This window comes from Mirounga leonina, unplaced genomic scaffold, assembly GCF_011800145.1.
Source record: "Mirounga leonina isolate KUSES-001 unplaced genomic scaffold, KU_Mleo_1.0 Mir_129, whole genome shotgun sequence".
Taxonomy (NCBI): Eukaryota; Metazoa; Chordata; class Mammalia; order Carnivora; family Phocidae; genus Mirounga; species Mirounga leonina.
Window position 1 is genome coordinate 10,513,534 of NW_023270323.1, and position 19,460 is coordinate 10,532,993.

Consider the following 19,460-nt stretch of genomic DNA (forward strand, 5'->3'; position numbering starts at 1 on the left):
AAAGTATCTGAGTTACCCCGCTTCTATTAAAATTGAGACTATTCGTGAAAACGATTTCCAATTAAGCAATGTAAAAATGCGTCTGCTGCAATTATTCTTCTCCCCTTCCTTTAACCCCCACCCCCCAATTTCCTTTAAGAAGAAACAACAGCGGAGTTTCTTTTCAAAGTCTTAAAATAAAAATCCCCAAAAAAGGGATCCTGCTTGCTTTTAGAGTTGTTTGAAAAAGGAAAAAAAATGCCTAAAGAGCCACGTGCTTCTGTTCTGGCCAAGTTATTAGCCTCTGAGAACAAGAGCTAGAGGAGAGGACTGTTAACCCCCTCATCTCGGGCAGAATGAGCTCGTTCCCTGTTGGCTTGCACTGCCTGGAAAGCTTGCACCCTCAGAGAGGCCAGCCTGCCAGAGAACTGCAGGAATCTGCAACAAAAACGATGACAGCCTGAAATACACCCCGGTGCCAACCTCCACATTTGTCTGTCACCTCAGACCCTGACTAGTTGACAGAGCAGCAGAATTTCAACTCCAACAGACTCGAATGTGTTTCTGGGCAGAGAAGCAGAGCTAACGGGTGAAGAGATTTTTTAAAGAGTATTGCATATTTATCAAACTTTTATTTCCTGGCTGTGTGCAAAGAAGGGATTCAACTCCAATTTTGTATCAAGGCTCTGGGTCCAGTCACATCCCTGAAGGTAAATTTTAATAAGTTTACTATATCATCAAATTGCATTTGTTACACTAATTTGCATGATCTGATGAAGATGTCTAATATTTTTTTCCTAGTACAAAGCCATTTATTTACCAAAAAAAAACAAAAAAACAAAAACCCACAAACCTTTTGTGTGACTTAGAGAAAAGCTACTTAATAGGAAAGTTTAACTCTCGTATTCATGTTTCCTTTTCTTCTCCAAGATTAAACAATAAGTAGTAATAAATGATGGTTTTTAATGTAGACCAAGAACATAAATGTAGAACTGTTGTTGGCCAGATTAACATTCAGATCTTGGTGAAGTCTGAATCCAGAAATGGGTTTTTTAGAAATATTTTATTAAATATATTAAAGAAATCATAAGGGATGTAATTTTTCTTTTAACTTTCAAATCAAAGCATTTTCCATGTTTAAATTACCTGAAATTATTTCATCACCACCATTGTCCCAGTCTGTACTACCTAACATCAATGTAGAAATGGAACATTTTACTTTTCCAAAAGGTAGGAAAATGCCTATACTACTATTATCTTTGATTATTTTTTAGTTATTATAACTATTATTCCTTTCCTAACTCTGTTTTATACTTTCATGACTAATGGTCGCTTGTCTCCTACCATTTTTTAAGATGCACCCACATAAAATTTCTCTAATTTCTAATGATGTCTTATTTGGGGAGGGAAAGAGGTGGGAGGGGAACCAAAGAGCTAAAGAGATTATGGTAACTCCTCTAGTGTAAGGTACTATCATTTCTGGCTCTACTAAAATAAAAAACAGTAATGCAAGTCATGCTCACTCATTCCTCCTAGGTATTAGAGGTCCCCCTGCAGGAGAATACCATGCTTTCAACTGCAGATTGATGCTGTTGATACTCTAACCAAGGGGTACTGCGGAAAGAGTATCTCTTTTGCACTGCCTTTAATCTGCAAAGAGGTTAAGTATGTCATCTTGGCATTGTATCTGAGCTTTCCTCTGGCCCACGGCCTAAGTACACTGACTAGAAATGTTCACTCAATCCTACTCAGCAGAAACCTTTTTTCTTTTTTTTTTAATTCTCCCCTTTCTCTTGGATACCAACTTTTTTTCAGTTCAGAGCTTATTCACCTAAACTTTGATGGTAATGGCTATTGCTAACTATGACTATTTTTAAAAAAAGATACCCCTCTTAGGAAAGATTTAAGTTTATATTTCTGTTCATTCAACAAGATCTAGCAAAGCAAAGCAATCTATTTCATCCACTTATCGTCCAGTCAACTAATGCTACTTCCCACATTTTTGAAAACAATATGTACATGTTATTAATGACTCTTGCCCTTTTTTTCTGTTACGGGATTTCTGTACAGCCATTCAGCAATTACTAAGGCTTCCTTTCCAGGTCTTTTGGGATTCAATCCCCAATCTTTCTCATGTGCAGCTCCACTTATCAACTACGTAAAAAGACAGTGATGATAGAAAGGAAATGAATGGCGATGTTTCTAGACAAGGCCCGAACATTATTCATTTCATTTCCTCTTGACAGCTTGTCATTTTTATTCCATTAATTTGTAACAGTATACAAGCATTGCTATTTAAGTTTAGCACAATGTCCAGAACATGTTAGGGATCTTTTTCCACGAAGAAGAACAGAAAACTGCTGTTGAAAGACTTCAGGTGCCCTTTTCCTTCACATATCCTTCTGGAACAACCTTCAGTGAAGGAGAAAGGAGCCCCATAAATCCAGAAGAACTTTCCAAATAGGACTGGCAGTCCAAGAGATGCCCAGCTAAGCTGGGGTCTGGTTCATACAGGCCCGCAGGGCATCTTCCACCAAAGGCTCAGCTTGCAATGGTAGTACCAGCTGGGGCTAGCCTGGCTTTTTGTCTTGGGCATCAAAAGATGGACAGAACTCTGGGGAACAGAATGTGTGGTCTTGACTGATTGTAGGGAGATGGTGGAATAAAGTGGGTAAGATCAGGGGCTCTGGAAACATACAGACCTGGTTTATATCTGGGCTTTACTAGGCTCTGTGACTTGGGGCAAATGACTCTTTGAACCTCAGTCCCCTCATTTGTGGAAGTGAGGATCATAAAATTAGTTGCCACCGCAGAGATCTGTGGTGATATTAAGTCAAGAAAACAGCTAGGCCTGGTGCATATGAAGTAATCAATCAATCATAGTTAATATGAAAACACTACCCTACCTATAAGTCCCAACTAGAACTCTGTAAGAAGGGAATTTCCTATAGGTTTTCCCTCAAGGTCTCTTAGTTTACCCATCTATTAAGCAAGTAGTGGTAATAATACCCACAAATGCAGTTGTTGTAGGAATTAAATGAGATTTTTTTAAATACCAAGTATAACACCTGGCAGAGGGGCATGCCATGAGAAAGTGTTCGGTTATGCACTTGAAATTATTTTTCTGCTAACAAAATTGGGGGTCAAGAAGGAAATATTCTTTGAATTGTCTTTTTTTACCCAAAGAAATGGAAAAATAAATCTGATTCTACTGGGATTCCGGGGGGGGGGGGGGGGCGGGGGCTCAACATGACGTATTTATTACCGTGAGTCTTTTATTCCTTTATCAATTAGTTGCTTCTTAATGGCCAAGTCAAGTGAAACCAAGGGGAGTTTTCTGTTTCAGATTGCCATTAAGAGAGAGAGAGACGAAATGCTGCTTTGCAGCCAGTTCTGTTTTATTGGCCTAGTTGGACAGGGGAGAAGGCCCCCAACATTTCTCCTTTCTTATCTTTTCTAAAGGAAAGAATAGGGGTTTTGACTTGCTCTGGGGGTATTTTTTTTCCTTTCTAACTGAAATTCAAACGAAAGGGTTTGGGTTTTGTTTTTTGTTTTTGTAAACCTCTCCCCTACGCTCCTCGCATTGAAATGTCAGCTGCTTTTTCTGGCTACATGTAGCAGGAGCAGCCTGTCGTCATAGCAATGAAAGGGTATAGAGAGACTGGAGTTTCATGACCCACTCTGTGAAATAACTCTTAGTCGGCTCTAGAATCCTTCTTTAGAAATGAAGTCTCCAGCCCTGGCTTGTTTCCTTCCTATTATGCAACCAACTTGTGTACACCAATTGCAGTAGCAAAATGTTTCCTTTAAAGGTTCAATGAATAGGTGCTAAGAAAATGAACAAGAAAGCTACTAAAACAGTGACCAGTTTCCTCTGGAGGGCAGGGGAAAAACAACTGGGAAGGCAAAAGAAGAAAGATAGAAATAACCTCCCTTCATAGCACATACTGCACAGCCTGGAATAAATCCATTTTCCAAGTTCCCACTGGCTGCTCCCATCTTCCCGATGCACCACAGTGGAGTGGTTATCCAGGGGGATCCTGGGGCAGGCTGCCTGGGCTCACATCCTGGCACTCTCTAGTCTTACCTTACCCCACTTTTTGCCTCTGTCTTCTCATCTGTAAAACAGAGATGATAATAGTCCTAAAACTGTTGTGGGAATTTAATGAGATAGTGTCTGTAAGGCTCTTATTCCAATGTCTGACCAGTGGTCAAGGTTGACTATTAGGCTTGCAAGGCCTCAGTTTCCCCTACTTGTTAAATGAGGATAACAGCTAATTCATAAGATTGTTGCAGGGTTAACTGAAATAATGGGTGTACATGCTCAGTAAGTAGTAGTTCTTTTAATACTTTTCATCGTTATGTCTAACTCTGATGGGAATAGCTTTTTTTAAACTTGGAATTTCCCAATGAGTAAACTGTAATGAATACAGGCCTCAGAATTATCATCGTATAAATGTGAACCATTGAATTTCTGAAGAGGAAAAAAAAAAAGAAAGAAGGGTTTTTTTAGATTTATAAAGAATAAAGAAAATTCTCATCTTGATTAACAATAGAGTAAAAGGTTATTAAAACATCTTATCTCTCATTAAGATGCTTTATATTAAAATTTCTGTTTTAGTTTCTCCAGTGTTGTCCATGTCATGCAATTATGAAAATAAGTAATCTTATGTCTCAGACAACTCAAGTATTCAATGTTCTGTATCATGAGAAATGCCAGAGGTGCTGCAGGAGTGAGGATGGAGAGGGGCTGTGTTCTGGTGGCTCTTACTGTGTAGTTAGGGAGACTGTCCTTCAACAAATCATCACATTAATAAAAAGTGCTTATGCCCAAACACAAGGTGACCTCAAATACAAAGCCATCTTTATTTTTCTAATGAAAAGATCCTCAGCCAAAGTCTTTGGCCAACCTAAATGCACAAATGGATAGTATATTGTAATGTATACTTAGGATGCCTAAGATCTACTCACTGAATCCACTCTAATTTTCTAATACAGACTAGTGCATCATCAGTCCTCTGCAGGTTGTTTATAACACACTTCTGAAAAATCTGTCAATGCTGCAAACTGGATCCCCAAGCATAAATTCTCTTTCTATGGTAATGATCTCTATGTATTAATTACTTTATTGCTTTTCCCAGCCCTCTTTCAAGTGATGTAGGAAAGATGTTAGGGTTCGAAGCCGACGGCCAAGTAAGAATTCTTGAGACGTCTTTGGTACAAAGAGGCGATTTTATGAAAGCACGGGGACAGGACCTTTGGCAGAAAGAGCTGCAGTGGGCTCATGAGGAGTGGCTGATTATGTGCTTTCAGGTTGGGAGGGGCTTAGGGATAGCACAAGCCTCCAAGGTATTTTGAAAACAAGGTTTCCAGGACCTTGAGGGGGCCAGCTATTGTTAGGTAAAGGTCATTTATTACTGTTTAGTAAAAACAAAATCTCAGTCATGAGTCCCTTCAGATGTGTATGGGTGGGTCATATGCTTGGGCGATGATTGCCAACAGGTATCTTGGGGGGTAGAGATAAAGGAAGTTTACAAAGGAATTTTTTTTTTTTTTAAAGATTTTATTTATTTATTTGACACAGACAGAGACAGCGAGAGCAGGAACACAAGCAGGGGGAGTGGGAGAGGGAGAAGCAGGCCTCCCACCGAGCCGGGAGCCCCATGTGGGACTCGATCCCAGGATTCTGGGATCACGACCTGAGCCGAAGGCAGACGCTTAACGACTGAGCCAACCAGGCACCCTACAAAGGAATTTTTTTAAGTTAAAGTAGACTTATAGGATCCTGGGGGGTCGGACTAAGATTGCCTTTTGCCTTTAGCAAAGTATTAACCTCAAGGCAGCTGAGTCCCTAGAGGAATGTCACTCTGCCTGTTTCAGGGACTTGTCAATGGGCTGTAGGTAGTAAGGACATTTAATTTCTCTTTTGCCTTTGTTTCCCACATCAGAAGGACTTACTCGAAACCACTTGAGTCTATAAAGTGTGGTTCTCTAAAACTGCAGTTCCAACACTTGCAATAATGAAATCATACCTCAAGAATAATTACCACATCTGCTTGAAATATCCTTATCTCCTTTTTTATTGTCAAGATGACCGCCTTAAGCATGACAAAAATAAGCATTGCTTGAGATCCTTTCAGGCTGTTTTCTTGAAATGGTACTTTGTTGTTCAAAATGAAAGTCATTGAGACAGTGGTCTTTAATGTGAGAGATCTTGGAAGCACTAAAATATAAAGCAAGTCTCTCCTTTTCATAGCATAATTCTGGGGGGTGAAAAATTCACAGTATATTTGAATATGTAGTATGTATAATTATATGCTGAAATAAGCATTAAGAGGACAAAATGCCTTTGTTCTAAGAAAGTATGTAAGGAGCCTGACCCCTGCCGAAGGTCAGTGACCGCTTTCCCTGATCTGAAGCTAAATCGATATTACTCTCTGGTGTCTCTGTGTGTGCTTGTGTGCATGTGTGTGTGTGTGTGTTGGGTGGTGGCGGTTGGGGTGAATGGGAGCTGGCAAGAGAATTCTGAATGTGACACCTTGTGCAAAGACCCTGTAGCAAGTGGGATCATGGGCTATTTGAGGAACAGAGAGAAGGCCAGCTCCTGGGAGAGCAAAGAGCAGGGCAACAGGAGATGGAAATCCTAAGCAACTCTCCCCATGATGCCCTTTTGCCTGAGCACTAAGTGTTTTTATCCTCTGCTTGATTCATATTTAATGTGTATCTTTACCGTCTCTGTCAAATTCTGGTTAGACTCAGTGCCCCAACTGGCATTAACCATGTTTATCCCTCACTCGGCCCCACGTGGTAGTAGGTTGGATTAGGAAGAATGACAGCCAGTTGAAGGTCAGAGTCCAGAAAATCTGTATCATTCACAGGGCTAGGACACCTTGATGTAGATGGTGACTCAGCAGAGAACTCAAAATAGAAGGGCATCTTTTTTGTAATCCTTCAGATAACTGTAATGTCAAGCTACAGAGCTCTCCCAAGAGACTCATTAATACCTTAAAAGCCCTGAAGCATCAGTGTTAACTCTGGATCAGGTGACCATATGCGTATGTCAGCTGAAATGACTGAAGGGTGACTGAAGGTTTCCTCTCTAATAACAAAGCCTTTGGCTATCTTGTAAAGACAGGGTGAAGGAAAATGGTCTGTTTGAGTTTGATTATGAAAATCCTAGAATAATCATTTTGTTTACTACATTTCCCTGAAAGGAAAATTTTCCATAGTTATAATAATTACTAAAAATAGCAGCCTACAGTCTTCCTCTGACATAAATGAATTTAGAAGCATGGATGTACATGGTCTAAGAAACAATATGCCAATAGTAAGAAGAAAAGTGAAATAAGGAAAAGTCAAAGCAAACCTCTCTTTTTTCTAGGATATATGGGGTGTCTTTCTCAGTTTGTTGGACTTTAGACGAGGTAAGATGAACAGATCAATAGTCATAATCTGCCCTGAAAACCAAAAATGTTAAAGGAAGGTTTGTTTCGTTTCCTTGGCCTAGAAGGGAGGGGGAAGGACTTGTAAGTTTGGCTGAAGCTGCCTGCGAAGGAGCCTCTAGGGGGAGGCTCCAGGCAACATGAGGGAAATTCACTTCAAATGATAACTGCCAGCACGAAAGTTTCCAAGGAGTTATTTACATGGCCAATAGAAGAGACAGAAAAGAATGGACTCCAAGCCTGTTCCTTCCTTTGAGGAATGGATAGCTATGTTTACACTAGTTCAGTGGTCAGCCCGCTTGTTAATGCTTAAGAGAAAAGAAAAGGGAGATAAAAAGAGAGAAGAGGTGTATAGTGACACAAGGAGTGCCCAGTGGAGAGAGATGGTTAGAATAGCTCGATTTAAGCAGCAAGAGAACATGCAGAAATTCAAGAATACGATTTAGCTTTTTAAGTTTAAATTTAAATTAGTGTTTCAAATGAAACAATTGAACGAATGTCCTACAAAACTATAGAAACTGAAAAGAAATCAAGTACAAAAGTCTACTGTGACCCCATCTTATTCTAATTTGAACTTCCTAGAAAATATCCTAGAAACTGAAATGCAACCAATCACAAATAAGAACTCAGAATGAATCAAGAGTACCCAAAATATATTCTGGTAGTTTGTGGAAGTTCACTCCTAAATCTAGATGGAGAATGACATTCTAGGGATTGCCAAACTTTAGGCTCCCTTCCCTTCTCTAAGAGAAATTTCTGGACATCAGGAGATAGACCAAGAGTCAGAGGGTTCCATTCAGAAATATTCCCTACCAAAGCAGCATCCAAGCCATATTTAGGTATCACATGCACTGCTTTTCCACCCTCCATCTAAAGGACAAGACACTGGTCGTAGAGGCCAGAGCTCACATAGCTCCATCAATCAGGGGCGGCTGACACACGCATCGCCTATTTTTCCTGTGCCTTTAGTCCAATCCCTTTGGGCTCAGCTGGGCTACTTTCCCAGCTAGAGGAAAGGATATCCAGGCCCTTTTCCTTGTTTTTCCAGAGACAGAGCTTGTAGACTTGCTGAGAAATCTAATTACAACCTCCTTTCATGCTAAAATCCAATTACAACCTCTCCTAGGGTGAAAGCCAATCTTTTTGATACAAAAGGAAGCCAAACAAAGAGGCTTCAAGCAGGGGGTGTGCCTGTGTTCTGCCTTCTCTTAGGCAACTATTCAGAAAGGTTGCAGTGACCTTCTCTTGCCTTGAGTAGGAATGACGGTCATAATCTGTTATGACTCCCGTCCTCATAAGAAAGAAAAAAATATATATATTTTTAAAGATTTTATTTATTTATTTGACAGAGAGAGACACAGTGAGAGAGGGAACACAAGCAGGGGGAGTGGGAGAGGGAGAAGCAGGCCCCCCGCTGAGCAGGGAGCCCGATGCGGGACTCGATTCCAGGACCCTGGGATCATGACCTGAGCCGAAGGCAGACGCTTAACAACTGAGCCACCCAGGTGCCCCTGGAAAAATATTTTTATATCGATGCTGGAGTTCCTGGGGATTTTCTCAAGCATCCATTAGTTGGGTAAAGCAAATTTTAAGGCACTCTCCACACACACATTTTTGATTCAGCAAGATGACTTTTTTTTATTGAATTTGGAATATGTTAAACAAGAAAAAAGTGAGTTATTAAATCCAGTATCCTCCTATAATCTGTTCCTGCCATCTTCAGTGTCCTATCCCACCCTTTCAGCTACCTGTTCACTTGAGGATAATGAGAAGAAACTGCAGTGCTGCTGGAAGAAGGGTCACCCCAAATTCCTGAAACCTAAATAAGATTAACAGAGACAGTTCTCAAAATAGTCATTTATGGAAATACAGATTTTCCAAGTACCTGGCATAAGTCTGTAATTGCTGAAACAATAAAATCCTAACCACGTTCTAATCAAATATCTATCACTACTACATAATTACTAGTCACAGACTATGTATAAAATCCAGATTTGCAGCTTCTCCCCCCCAAAAATGGGCAAAATGTTTAGAAGGAGAATCCCATTATCTATCAGGTTTTTAATTAGATATGAGTGGAGCAATGGTTTTTTTATAGGATAAAAAATTACCCTAGGCTCAAATCAAAGTGCTACAGCCATAAAGTTAATATAAATATATGAACAAGAATAAGATCCACCATTTAATGACTCTCAAATACCTCCAAAAGCAAAACATTTTTACTACGCTTGACTCAACTTCAGAACCTAATCATCTATATAATATGATAGGGAGCCAGTAGCAAGGATGACTGAGATTTACACAAGTCAGAAGAATTGACCTTGACTGTAAGTCAATGAAAACCTGTAACTAGTTTTAAGACACCGTGTTTGCTCAGATCTTCATGTTCTCTTAGCCCTCTGAAATCATTTTTTAGCTCTCAAGCCATTAGTTCAGAGGGTTCCCTCAACCTTTTATTGGGAACCAAAAAACTCTGAGCTAACTCTAAATCCATGTAGCATTCTGTTGGAATTCAGGAGAATTAAAACACAAATGCTGAACCCCAAATGTCCTCTTTCCCTCTCTTTTTCTTCCCAGATCCCAATGTCAGCACATAACAGTAGCCTTTGAGGACCTCATAGTAGAGTGCAGGTTAAGCTCTTTCCAGGAAACTTTTCAGTAATTTCCTAAAATACAGGTAGAGGAAGATACTAGAAGTTTTTGTTTTAAACTGGGAAAACTTTTGGTTTAAACCTTGGTACTCCCAATGATCTTGCATTTAAGAGCTTCTTAGATAGGTATGGGGGCTTTAGCCACTAATAAAAACAGCTGATTGATGTCTCCTTATAATCTGAAAACAATTGAAAGTGATTTCAAAAGCAAATATTTTCTTATAATTTGAAAAATACTCTGGGTAGGAAAGTAGAAGGTTACTATAGTCTGAGCTCTGGATATGATTAACTTCTTTTCTTTTCCCAAAAGGTGACAGACAAAAATTAGCCCATGCTTATTCTATGTTTGGTTTTTTTGTTGTTTTATTTTTCCCAAATCCTCTGTATTTGGATGGTGGCCATAATAAGGTCTGAGGTTGTAATCATGGCTGGAAGTAGCTGACTCACCTCACATTCCCAGCACCTTGATAACAGGGCTAATATCTCTAGAGATCCATAGCATAGTTACTGAGTGTAGTATGTACATTTTAGTGCCATGAAACTATCAAAAACAGTCATTGTCCAAAAAGAATTAACAGCAGATTCCCTTATACACCATTATTCATCCAAAAGACAATTTTGTTTCAATGTGGCTAATTAGACTACTCTTTTTTTTAAAAAAAAGATTTTATTTTTTATTTGGCAGAGAGAGAGCAGGAGAGCACAAGCAGTGGGAGGGGCAGAGGGAGAGGGAGAAGCAGGCCCCCTGTTGAGCAGGGAGCCCAATGCCGGGCTCAATCCCAGGACCCTGGGATCATGACCCGAGCAGAAGGCAGTCGCCCAACCAACTGAGCCACCCAGGCGCCCCTAGACTACTCTTGATGAGGCAAATTTCTGCATGTTTTGGGACTAACTACCCAAAAACAGTGATTTTAGAACAGAGGTTTACAGTCTGTAGTCAGACTGAGCTAATGAGTTGGATTTCCTCTGGCATAGAAAAAGACTGCAAAATGGAGGAAAAAAGAACAGAGAGACTAATTTACTTCCTAAGTTTCCAGATTAATCCTGGTGTCATAACATTCTAGAGATTGTATGAAAAGCAAAATGGGAGAGTACTTTAAAGTGAAAAAAAAAAGCCGTGTTCTAACACAAAATACTCCCAGAGCTACTTGCCCATATTTCTTTATAAAACTCTTCAGTTCACTCTTCAAATCTTATGATTATAGCAGCAAAATCATCTTTATTGAGTGCTAATCACATTTGAATACCTTGTAGCTTTGGATTCTCTCCAAAGATGAGGACTGCTGTGTTCCATTTAAAAAGAAAAATGTGCCTCAGCTAAGGCACTGCAGAGGAGGAAAAACTTTTTCCTCTACCCACTCATGTTCAGTGTTTGGGGCCTGCAAATTAAACTGACAAAAGACAGGTTAACAGGAGAAAAAGGTTTATCTGTATGCACCCAGGAGCTGGCTCCTTAAAGAGTTAAAGTTTAAGGCTTATACACCTAACTTAGTAAGGAAAAGGAATGAGTGGGGAAAGAAACAGCTTCTATGAAAGGACAAAAGTTTTCTTTAGGAAAGACAAATGGGTTTTTAGAACAAACTGGAGATAAGAGAGTTTGTGAAAATGTGTGATTATACAAGTATAATTGGTCTTTCTTCTTCGGAGCCATAAAACTCTCCTGGAGAGGAATTTATGGTAGGTTTACTGTTGGCTCTCTCCCGGGAGTAGAAGCCACCCTGAGGAGGGAATTTATGGCATTTTTCATTTCTCAGAAGGTCCTGCTTTTAGTCGGATAAGGGAAGCTCCAAGAAGGCTTCTTTCTGCATCTGTTGAATCTCAGATGCCCTCAGCTTTCAATAATCTTCATACCAACTGAAGGGTTCCAAGTGGGTCCCCACAGCAACTATTAGACAGACTTGAAACAGGCAGCACCGGGGAGCAGGAGACAGCTGCATTGGCAGAGGATCTGAAAATATTCAAACCCATGAATCCTAACTTTTGAATCAAGTGTTTTTTGGTCAAGGTTCCAGACATGATAGATCCCAGGCGGAAAAATTGAATTTGGGGATTTGAGAGAATGTCTTAAGGGATTCTTTGTCAAGGTGTGGGCAGGGTATAGAGAAGCACAAGGGGTTCTGAGAACAGGCTGGTAAGAACTAAGTTTGTACATGCCAGGGAAGGGAGCATTTTCTAAACTCAGCCAGAAAATGCTGCATAGAGAGGGTCACTAAGGGGAGCTATGACCTTCACGAGAGGGGCATAGTCACAGAGAGGGAGCTGAGAAAATGTATTCCCTGATTTTGCACTCCTCCTTCCCTCACATTTCTCCTGCAGTGCACCCCACCGGCTGAACCCAACAGAAAGCATCAGGCAAGAGAACTGGAAGATGTAATTCACACAGGTTCTGGGAAAGCTCAGGTTGGAGAAGGCTTGGAGAATGGATATGGTGTGGATCTAGAAGAGCAGATGGAAGGTTTCTAGATATTTAGTTGGAGGGAAATCTTTTCCCAGTGTGGGAGAGGTAGAATTAACAGCTGTAGACCAGCTGTGTCCTCTTCTTGCTTGAATGAATCTTCTGGAGCTTCCCCTTGGAAGGCATAAATATGCCCAGGTTTTTCACCCTATTTTCAAAGAACTTCTCAAACCTCAGCCATAAAATTCATTAGGGTTATTGTATCTGCTGCTTTCAGAGAAGGCAGGTAATGTGTAACATTGCACCATTGGGAAAAGCCATTCTCCCTGCTTAATGTGTTGGCTCTCACCAAGGCATATGAGAGGCTTCAACCATGTGCTGAATCCTGGAGGGACTTATGCCTGGAGTGAGTCCTTTCATTAGTGGTTCTCACAAGAACTACTCATCAAAGCCCACCATTGTTCCTCAGCAGATCCCAACACCATGAGAATGAGGCTACTTGGAACTGTTCTTAGGTATGATTTGCTGTTTTCTTAATCCTGGAAGAGAACTACCCCCAATGAATAGTTCTTGGTACATTCACAGAGCTGAAAGCACTTGAAATTCCTCTCCCAACTAGCAGCGCTTAACAACCGACTTTGTTAACAAAAGAGAGACAATTTCCATTGAATCCAAAGAGGCTTTCTATTGTGCTGGTTGAGTTTAACTAATAAGGGAAATTCAAATAAGAATAGTCAGAGCAGAAAGCCAAGAATCTGACATTCAGGGGAAAGAAATTTCAGGGAAGTAGGGAATGAAATAAATTGGGGGAGTGGGCATAGAGAAAAGAGCTAAAGGCAGAGAGAGAATAGGAGTAATAGATCTGATCTTATCGTGGGCTAGGCTTCAAAAGGTGAATTGTCATGCCATTAACAACATGAAGCAAATCAGTCAGGTTGTTTTTTTAAAAATTTATTTGACAGAGAGAGACATAGCGAGAGAGGGAACACAAGCAGGGGGAGAAGGGGGAGAAGCAGGCTTCCCGCCGAGCAGGGAGCTCGACTCGGGGTTTCGATCCCAGGACCCTGGGACCATGACCTGAGCCGAAGGCAGACGCTTAACGACTGAGCCACCCAGGCGCCCCTCATTCAGGTATTAAGTCCTGCAACATGACAAATGCCACAGGCCTTCAAGGGAGCCGTACTCAGGAGTAGATTCAGAATTTGTGAACCAAAAGTTTACTGTATGTATGGGGCCTTCTTTTTTTATGTAAAAAATAAAAATTAGGTACAGGGCTTTGTAAGGATCCCGTTCAAGTGAAGAGCTCTAAAGCTTAAGCTTCTTAGCTTTGTAGTACATCCACCTCTGGCTATATTCACGTGTCTGTTACCCCAAAGAATATGCAAAAAGATTGGGGGGAATCAATGTAAATACAAGAAAACTCTGCATGCACAGAGAAAGAGGAAATAAAAGGACAGATATCATAATGATGGGGTTTTGGAATATAGGTGAGGTTCAGTAGGGTGAGGTCCGGAGCCAACAACCAAGAAGGAATTCTTGGGTGCAAAATGGTGGTTTATTAAAGCACAGGGACAGGACCTGTGGGCAGAAAGAGCTGCTGTACCACGGTTGTGAAGGGTGGCTAATTATATACTATGGGGTTGGGGGAGGTAAGGCAAAGGGAGGTTTTCAAAAGAACTTTGATATGCTAAAGAGGACCTACAAGATACTAGAGGCCTTGCCATTGTCAAATTAAGGTTTTTTTCCTTCTAGCAAGGCATTAACATGAATATAGTTAGGAGCTTCCTGGAGGAACTTTACACTCTGCCCGCTTCAAGTATCTGTTAATGAGCTGCAAGTTATAAGGACATTTAATTGTATCTACGTTTCCTTCTGGAAGCTAGGCCTTTGATAGAAATGCTTTGTTCTTGGAGATTGCTAAAACATTTGTAAACTGAGGGAGACTTTAGTCTTGCAGGATTGTAATCTCTATAAATTAACTATTTGTTTTTTCTTTCCTTAGCTTTAGGGCCACCAGGAGTGCATGAGGAATGTCACAGATATGGGGGTGGTTGGGGGGTGTCAGCTTCTGCTTTGTCCTCACCTTGCCTTCTGTTCCCTCATCAATAATATGATTGAGCAAAGAAAAATAAATATAGCCAAAATAATTTTTCACACTGCACCACTCTCCAATAGCTCCAAAAGCAAAGCGTTTTTCCTATGCTTGATTCAATATGATAGGAACCGGTGGGATCATAGTCTGAGGTTTACAAGTCAGAAGAATTGACCTTGTCTATAGGTCAGTGAAAACCTGTAACTGGTTTTAAAACACTATGTTTGCAGGGTGCCTGGTTGGCTCACTTAGTGGAGCATATGACTCTTGATCTCGGTGTTGTGAGTTAGAGCCCCATGTTGGGTGTAGAGATTACCTAAAAATGAAATCTTAAAAAAACAAAAAAGACACCATGTTTGCTCAGGTATTCATGCTCCCTTAGCCTGATAGAGCCATTTTTAACACAGGCAGTGTGGAAACTTTCAGAAGGGCTGGCAAACGCCTGAGGGAAAGAACAGAGCACTGCCTTCATGGGTCCCTCTTGTATAGAGTTGTAAAATGAGACCCAATGAGATTAGTGAGTGGTGAGTGGTACAATCAGATGAGGAACTCCAGGAGGAATGATGAAGAGGTGTGGAAACATGGCTGTCATACAGTCTTGCCTAAGATAAGGCTGTGGGATCCTCTAAATATAAAGTAATCCTTCAATTACACGTTATAGAAGAGGGAGAATGTACTAATTTCTCCCAAGCTGGAGAGAGAGAGAAATCTTTGAGAATGTCCCTGAAAAACAATTCCTTTTGAAATCTTGCATGTTCCTCATTCATGACGGAGCACAGTGGCACAGAACTCTGGAGGCTCACTGGATGGATACTCTATGAAGTGGAGGTGAGGCGACAGGTAGGAATACACGGATGGTTCATAGGTGAAGTGCTTAGCATAGTACTTGGCATATAGTAAAATCTCAAAAAATATAAGCCATTATATTACCTATTATATATAACAGTTAATGATAAAAACCTACTTTTTCAATAAAACTATAATTGGGTGAACATAAGTCAAAATTCCAAAGCTTCTTTTTTTTTTTTTAAAGATTTTATTTATTTATTTGAGAGAGAGAATGAGAGAGAGAGCAGGAGAGGGGGGAGGGTCAGAGGGAGAAGCAGACTCCCCGCCGAGCAGGGAGCCCGATGCGGGACTCGATCCTGGGACTCCAGGATCATGACCTGAGCCGAAGGCAGTCGCTTAACCAACTGAGCCACCCAGGCACCCAAAATTCCAAAGTTCCTTATGAGCTAAACTCTAGAGTCCTAGAATATCACTTCTACCTCAATCATTTGGTCAAGTAACTAAAGCCAGTCCAGATTTGAGTGGCAGAGAATTAGACCTCTCAATGGGAGGAGCAACAAAGAATTTACAGTTATCTTTACTGTCCTGTAATGTTTATGTGTGTTAAATAAGAAATGTTAGAAATTGTCTCAAGACAGCTACTCGTGCAAGTTAGAATAGAGTTGACATTCGTAGATGTTTGTTTCTTAAAGGGGAGACCTATTTCTGTCATGCCAAATGTTTCATCTGGATGTTTGTTTTGATGCAACATGGGCTGGCCAGTAGAAGAACTTCAGGCATTTAAAATTTCAAATCCTAGGTTTCCCCCAAAAGGCCATTCCTATAAAATGCAGTCTAGTTGTCATCTTTTAACATTCCAGATGAGGTTCTCCTGAAAGTTTGGTAACGAGACACTCTGTTTCTAACAGAAGGAAAAGGCTCTCCTCAAAGTTCCTTGCCATCTCTCACCTCTAACCTCTCTAGACCCATGAAAAGAAAGAGTGGTACAAAGGAAAGAAAGAACTTAAGAACGCAAAAGGGATGAATTAAAGTCTCTGTGAAGTATTAATTATTGGACTTATTAAGCCATTTTTGCTTTATGAATGTTTCAAGGAAATGATATCTTTCATTTCATTTTTACAGGTGCAATCACCAAATGACTATATGATCACATTTGAGTCTCAGAACAACCCTAGAAGATAAATAGGAGAGGTACTATAGTTTTTTCTGTTTTGTAGATGAAGAAACCAGTGACTTGACAAAAAGTGTCTTGGCTGGCAAAGGCAGCTCAGTTCTGGAACTCAGATCTTTCAACTCGGTACCAAGTGTTCTTTCAGCCATGCCAATGCCTCTGAATAGATTCATACATTTGGGCGAAAAAACATGATCTAATTTCACATCAACTCTCCATATTTAAGTCCTCAAGGCTAATGACTTTGTATTCAAAAATTTGTCTCATTTCTGGATTTTTCACAAGAGTTTTATTTGTTCTTTTTACAAAAAGAACAATCTGCATTTTGTAGAAGACACACACCAAATTTAAATGTCTCAAAATATATGACTTTTTACTTATCCAAGATTAAATGGTATTCATCATGCTTAGTAAGGACATCATGGGTTTCATTTTCAAAGTACTTTGCAAGCATCAGCTAATTAAGCCTCCCTGTCATCTTCAGTATGACAGTTGTTTTCAAAATATCTCTCATTTCCCAGGAAAGTTCTCCACTCTGTCTTATTTATACAAATCAGCACATTTGTTCAGTTCTTAAAATAAGCTAAAGGCTGTGAAATTATTTTGATCAGTGTATGGCAAATACGATTAGCTCAGTGAGGCAAAAATGCCCAGTGACTGGTCTAAAGGACAAAGTGGAACACAGCACAAGAACTCAAGGCCTTCTACATTCTGAATACTAGATTGTTCCACAAGGTCTAGTCTTTAAAAGTATAATACAGTCATCTGCTTTATAAGTGAAAATTCAAGGTGTTTTCCCACTTGGGTCATTCTAAATGACACAGTCATAGTCTGTCTTTAAATTTTGTCTTTTATTTCAGGATGAAAATAAACATGAGACCCATAAAAAATAGTTCCATTCTGGACACAGTAAATAATCAGGGACCATACAGGAAATATTGGGTTGACTCTCAAAAAGCCTGCACGACAGGTCACCAGAGGTCATGTGACAAACCCTATACTTATTTCATGTCTTAGTATGTCTTCCCACGGGGCTATGCCAAGATTCTCAGCATTGTATTAGTTCCTTTGGGCTAAGGCCAATGTGAAAATACATCTTACCTGAGACTAGAAAGACAGTTATTCAGGAATATCCTTATCTCCTAAGTATGGATTAGATGCATGTAGAAAACTAGAATTTAAATGTGGGGAATAGAGGACAAGTCTGTTTGAGTTTGTTTGTTTGTTTGTTTTTTCAAAGATTTTAGTTATTTATTCATGAGAGACAGAGAGAAAGAGAGAGGCAGAGGGAGAAGCAGGCTCCCAAGGAGCAGGGAGCCCGATATGGGACTTGATCCCAGGACCCTGGGATCACGACCCGAGCCCAAGGCAGTCGCCCAACCAACTGAGCCACCCAGGTGCCCAAGATTTGTTTTCTTTATAACACACCTAATACAAGACGTAAATGACCACAGTGATAATGTTGATGGGATGCACCAGGCAGAGTGATGGAAACAATAATCAATTACATGTGTGTGTTACTTCAGAGTTTGCAAAGAGCTTCTCCACCTCACTGGCTCCCTTTGATATTGCAAGGAATTGTTATTTGCATTCTATACATGAAGTTTGGAGAGATGAAGTAATTTGCTCAAAGTAATAATTAGTACTTGGCAGAGCCAGGGCCCGAAGCCAGAATCTCTCATTTTTAGTCTGTAGCCTGTTCTGAAGCCATGAGAGAATTTTGGATTCTGAGTCCAAAGCACTACATTCTAATCCTTGCTCACCTCTTAAGCCTGCACATTTAGCCAAGTAATTTAGATTCTTCAGGCTTCCATTTCTTTACAGTCAAATGTTGTCTACCTATTTTCCTTATTGGATCAAATGAGACCGTATACAAGAGAGTATTTTATAACTGTAAAATGTTATATAAATGTAAAAAGGGGAATAGCTAAGTGCAACTTAATGAATTCCTGGGGTCTTGCCTCAACATATCCTTATTATTAAGCTTTCCTCCCTTCTGTCTAAAAGAACAAAGAATTCTCTTCTCTTCAAAGTTAAACCTTCCACCTGTGCTTTAATATTAGACCAGCAAATGTTTATCAAGATTCTATCACCTTACTTCAATTTCATCATTATTGTACAGATAAACAACTGAGAGTCAAAAAAGCTAAATCATTTATCCAATATTGTGCAAATTAAGTAGTAGAGCCCAGAAGTCCTGCATCAGAGCTTTTGCAATATTGCCGTCACAGTGACTCAGGCAACTTCTCTGTTTTACTCCTATTTCACTTATCTATTAAATGCATAACAATCTACCCCAAAATTAAATTGCTTAAAACCAATCCCCTTATTTGCACATGATTCTGCAATCTGAACGGGACTCACCTGGGTGGTTCTTCTGGTGATTTTTGTCTGGAGTCACTCATGTGGCTCCAGCAAGCTGAGAGCTCAGCTGGGGCTGAACCATCCCAGATAGTCCTTCATCTTCCAGAGTTCTATGTGGCCACTTATCATTTAGCGGTCCAAACTAGTCTCTAGTCCAGATTTTCTTAAAATACGGTGAATGGCTTTTGTCTTCATAGGAAGACAAATCCCAATATGTAAGTGCTTACTGAGCTTCTGCTGGCATCATGCTTGATAATGTCCCATTAGCCAAAATAAGTCGTAAGACCGAGGCCAAAGTCACAAAGCATAAAGCCCAAAAGTTGTAGTACTATCATTGTTCACCGCATCTCCTCTCTCTCTCCCTTAATCTTCTCACTCATTATTTATGCTTTCCCTTCAGCATAGAAAATACTTTAATGACCACATTTAAATACAAATAAAAATTTCCTGTGATCACACATTCCCCTTTAGCTACCATCTTACCTTTTGTTCATAGTCAGCCATCTTGAGTGGTCTACATTCGTTGTCTTCATTCCTTCTTCTACTCCCCAGTCACTGCAGACTGGCCTACACCAAC

At 40.1% G+C, this 19,460-nt stretch overlaps 1 protein-coding gene across 5 annotated transcripts in view; it reads left to right on the top strand.

The window, feature by feature from the left end:
- The first annotated feature begins 301 nt into the window (after nt 1-301).
- SPARCL1 (SPARC like 1) overlaps nt 302-19,460 on the top strand; it is a 52,408-nt gene continuing 33,249 nt past the window's right edge. Inside the window, exons 1-3 of one of the 5 annotated variants that reach the window (XM_035004556.1) lie at nt 303-689; nt 15,339-15,399; nt 16,471-16,539. The gene's annotated coding sequence lies outside the window, so the exon portion shown is untranslated. Of the gene's footprint in view, nt 690-15,338; nt 15,400-16,470; nt 16,540-19,460 lie in introns of all 5 variants that reach the window. The other 4 variants (XM_035004559.1, XM_035004557.1, XM_035004560.1 and 1 more) reach the window with 4 other exon arrangements.